Raw genomic sequence first — 5,372 nt, forward strand, 5'->3', positions numbered from 1 at the left:
AGCGAACCATGATCGTTATCGAATTTTCGGCACCAGCTGACAAAAACATCATAGCCAAGGAGAATGAAAAGAAAGAGAGGTATCGAGACCTTATAAGGGAGTGGCAACGATTGTTACCGGAATATTCTGTTAAACTGATCGTCCTTACCATCGGCGCTCTTGGAGGTGCCAAGCTTTCACTTGCTAATAGCCTAAAAAGCATCCCTGCGTGTCAAAAATATGCTAGAACACTTGCGGGGAAAATGCAGAAGGCGGAAAATGGTTGAAGGCGGATCTTTCTGTTAGATCACTCAAACTGTGTGCCAAAGCACAATTCCATCCGATTTTTCTATAAGGAATTATCAGGTATACAAACGAAGACAATAAAGGTGACAGACTGACAGACACCGGCGTAAAAACTTTTTTTTCTGACTCAGGAGGCCTCCAAACGGCGAGATTTGATGAAATCCGCGAAATTTAGGTTTCACATAAAAGTTAACGGATTAAAGATCTTTCTTCAAGTAATCAAATTTTCTTTAGCTATTGACTTTTCTTTTTAATTTAAATTAATTTACCTACAAAAATAACAGAAACAATCTACAATTTTATTCGTCTACCTAACCTGAATTACACTTTTAGCCATATTTTTCTTCACTATATCATATTCCACAGAAATATGAGTAGTAAAAGATTTTCACATCATATTTTTAATATAATCTTATAATTAATATATCTTTAACAATTTCACCCGGCACCACGTGCTAACAGTGGAAGTATTCAATTTTTAAACCATCCACATGTTTGGCGCATTTCGCACACGATACTACAAATAATTTTATTGGTTCAAATTGTTTGTCACTAGTAAAGCACTAGAATTTTGCTGTGAGTTAAACGTGGCAACGCTGTTAAGTATATTCGTATACGAATAACTCGAATCGCAAATTCGAAGAGTGCTCGAGAATGTGACTTCCTTCTCGTATACGTAAGTTACCATTCGAAACTTTACGTAAACGGAAAGTTTCGAACGAACTCGAGAAAAGAGCCCCCGGGATCACAGAGCAGGAGACGGATACTGTTATGGTACATTTACATCTCACTTGCATGCAGGCGGAAAATGTATCTTCCTCTCACACTACCACGTGATAATGCCATGCATTTATCTTATTCTAGATTTTTCTCTATCCGCGAAAATTTACCGGTTTGGTGGAAAATCTAGATTGAGACAAATGCATGACATCCTCACGTGGTAGAGTGAGAGACAGAAGACATTTTCCGTCTGCAAGCAGGGAAGTGTAAATAGACCATAAGGATGGCGTCCCATGATGCAGAATTGCGTTGCGTTGTGCGTAATGCGTCAAATCATTAGACATATCAGTTAATCACAGTGTTTCTCTGCATAACTAGGAGAATATTATTGGCTGAAATTTCTAGTGAATTGACGCATTACGCAAAACGCAACGCAATTCTGCAATCATGGGACGCCACCCTTACATATAACATTTGCCGCTCCTTCTGGAGATCTAAGCAAGCAAAATAAGGCGGGCAAATTTTGACTCATGCGTGGCTTAAGCCGAAGATTAAGAAACAGATGTTGTCGACGATTCCGAGGGGCAATTCATTGTCAATTACAGAAAACAAACATTCCTTCGTTTGAACATTTTTCGTAAACATAGGACTAGAGGATTAGGATCCGTAGTTTATATCTGTACAACCTTCTTCCTCAATTTGACAATTTTTTAATTACATATTCTTCCTCTCTAGTTAAGTTTTATATTAGGGTAAGAACCTTCGAGAGAAAGGTTGAAAACAAAAGCTTCGCGTATCGCCTCAGGCCTAAGTATGCCTAAGTATTTGGGACTGCGTTGCGAGGACCCCCCAGCTAACGAAAATCTGTAAGACCACGTGGAGTAAATGCGCACGCACCTTTTGCGCCCTTTGGGGTCCTACTACCCCGTACTCGGACCCTATTGGTCATGTAAATCGAAGATAGGAAAATTTGGGGGTGTCTGAGGAGCATCGTTTGCTCCTAACTCAAAAACTCTTGCCAGATAAAATTGTACCTCTCTACCGAGTGGAGGACAATATTTCATTTTAATGCCCTTCTGTCTTTTTGCTTGCCTTTAAAAATAAAAAGGGTTCCATTTAAATTGAAATTCCCGGTGTTTTGAATTTACCGACCTTTCCCGCCTAAATAAATGAAAATATGTCACGATACAGAGAGTGTGTCTGGATTAATCAGGGAAACTATGCAAGCGACTAAGGCGCAGTGATCCCAACTAAGGCCCCTGTAGGGAAGGATGCGACAATGTTCCCCCACTTCTTCCTTTGGGTCGGAAGTCGTCATTTAACTTCAGCGCGCGCTCCGTTTGAATATCGTAAAATTCGTCACAGCTGCGCGTAATACTTGTACTACTACACTTCTTCACAGCAGCTGTATCACGTTACTACGTCCCCACTACCAGCGCCCGACCGGATGTGACCCAAATCGCTCTTCGACCAATCCGTAATTGGTTCCTAGATTGTCGGTCTTTCCCTAGAGGATCCTTAATCCCAACTTTGGCATGTTAAACTACTGCGCTTGCACGGCGCAACGACCCTCATTAGTGACTGTTTTCGCGCGATGCGAACCGGGTATAATTCACAATTATTTAAATTAAAGAACATTATTATAAATTGTACATTAATATCAGAAACTGCGTAATTTGTGATAAAGGGTATTAAGATAATTTTGAAAATTGTAAATTGTTTTTATTTTTGTGTATTATAAATGAGTTTCGACAGAATTACCAAATCTTGAAACAAGTCGTCGTAAAATCTATGAAAAAGAAATATCTTATTTAATTTTGATCAAAAACGGCTTTTTTTCTTTTTGGTCCCTCAAACTGAGTACCAAAGCACAGTCCAATCCGACTAATCTTTCGAAAGTTATCCGGTATAAAGACAGCCACAAGAACAACGACGACGCTGGCAGACAGACACCGACGAAAAACTTTTTGTTCCGACACAGGGTGCCTCAAAACGTGGACGTTCGATGAAATCCGCAAAGGTCATTTTTCTCATAAAATCAATACCTTCTCATTATGGATAAAAATGTAATAACTCGCAAATAAAACAAATTTCGAAATGTGTTAAAGCGATGCAAGCACATTCGAGTATACGCGAGACGACGATCAGCTGAGATCGTTGGACTTCAACGCCGTCCAATCCCATTTCGGCGGTAACCGCGATAGCTCGCGGTTAACAGCAAGTAAACAGCGGTAAACAGCAGTAACCGTTACTGCAACAGACGCAACAGCGGCTGCAGAATATTTTACGGTGGTGTGCAGTGACTGTTACGGTGTCGCAGTAGTAGTAGAGAAATCATGTTGCGACTGAGCAGCGACGCGTCGCTGCCCAATCACAACATGATTTTTCTCCAGGTGTCTTGCGGTCGGCGCAGCAACGGTTATGGTGTAAAATGCACCCGCTCTGGTTTACTTCTCTCCATGTAGAAGGTAGCATTGACAATAACGAAAGTAGTAATGAGGCAGTGGTATTTGAGAAGCTCGTTAAGAAGGGGGGGGGGAGTAGCAAGCAAACGAGGCAGACCAACGAACGTGCAAAGGGCTGCAGAGAGCGAAAAGTTTGCATAGTACGAACGCGAAGGGGTTTTTCGAGAAGTGACGATAACCACCGACCACGAGTAGGGAAGGGGAGAAGTCGGAGGATAATAAAAGGGTTAAAGGCCAGTTAGATGAGGAAGGGGAAAATGAGAAAGCATTAAAGAAGAGTACACAGAGAACTCCACCTGAAAGAAGGGCAGGAGGGAGTAGTCTAGAAGGGCTTGAGAAACTAATCAGAGGTCTTAGAGAGGAAACTTGCAAAGGGTTCGAGAGAGCGAGGATGCATAGGGAAGAATACAGGGAGGAAGTGAAAAAAATTAGAAGGAAATGGGAGGAATGGGATGCTCTATGGAAAGCCGAGAAAGAGGGGGTATTTAGGAAACTGGATAGCATAGAGAGTAAAATGATAGAGAGTGAGAAAGAAAGGAGAACTGAAATGAGTTTGCTTGAGGAGAGGGCCAGCAAACTAGAATGCGGGAGTGAAGAAAAATAAAAGGTGAGAGTAGGAGACGTAGTCATGGGGGATGATAAGAAACTGCAGGAGAAAAATGAGAGAATGCGCAGACGACTAAATAAGATAGAAGTAAGACTAGAAGGAGAAGAGAGAGAGAAAGAGAAAAGAAAGCGAAATATAGTAATTAAAGGAATGAAAATAGAACGTGATTCGGGAAAGGAAGAAGTAGAAAAGCTGATGAACGATATTGGGGCTTAGGTAACAGTGAAGGCGGTAAATGTGCTGGGGGGAAACACAGGAGGAAAAGCAGTTGTGCTCATAGTGAAAAAAGGAAGCGAGGAGGAGAAGAGATAAATTATGAAAAGGAAAAGGGTGCTTAGGGGAAGAAGTGAACGAACTGAAGAGGATCTGACATGGAGAGAGAGAGAAAGAGGAAGTGGATGATAGAACGGAAAGCATGGATAGAAAGGAGGAACGGAGGTAATGTTTGGATAAAGAAAGACGTGGTGTGGGTGAATGGGATGAAGTGGATGTGGGACGATGAGAGAGAAGAATTGACAACAGAGGGAAAAATACATGAAAGTAGGGTAAACAAAGGTAATGAGAGTAGGAGCGACGAGAAGAGGTTTCCACCAATGAAGAAAAACTGAGCACAGAAAGGATGGGACAAGAAAATAGATGGAGGGGGTGTCGCTTTCTGGAATATGTCAGGGTTAAAAAAACAAGAACGAGGGGTTCTGGAAGGCTATTGGAAAGTGGGACGTTGTAATGCTGAGTGAAACATAGGTGGATGAAGAGGATTGGAAGAGTTTGAAACGAAAGTTGCTCAAGGAGTATGTGTGGACAATGCAAAATTCGAGGAAAGAACATGTGAAGGGAAGGGGGATGGGAAGCATGGTGTCAGAGGTTGAAGCGGAGCTGATGAGAGATGAAAGAGTGGAAGAGCGTGAAGAAAAGCGGGAGGGCGTGATAGTGAGGAGAATGAAGGTACGAACAGAAAGGGTGACCATCGTTTGTGTGTATAGAAGGAGAGGAGAAGAGAAAGGTTGGAGAGTATTAAGGGAATGAATGGAGGAAAGGAATGAAGAGCTGTCCTTGATATGAGGATACTTAAACGCGTGGAATAGAAAGTTAGGGGGGGGGGGGGGAATATAGGATGAAGAAAGCGAATCTTTTCGAAGAAATTCCAAGCACAGGGAGATAGATTGAGAGGGTGAAACTCTTTTAAACCTGTTAGGAGAGATAGGGAAACAGGAATATAATAGGAGAAAGAGAGAAGATGAAAGGTTGTTAAATGATAAAAGGCAGTTAGAGAAAAGTGGATATATGAAAGAAGT

The sequence above is a fragment of the Belonocnema kinseyi genome, chromosome 5, assembly GCF_010883055.1.
Source record: "Belonocnema kinseyi isolate 2016_QV_RU_SX_M_011 chromosome 5, B_treatae_v1, whole genome shotgun sequence".
Lineage (NCBI taxonomy): Eukaryota > Metazoa > Arthropoda > Insecta > Hymenoptera > Cynipidae > Belonocnema > Belonocnema kinseyi.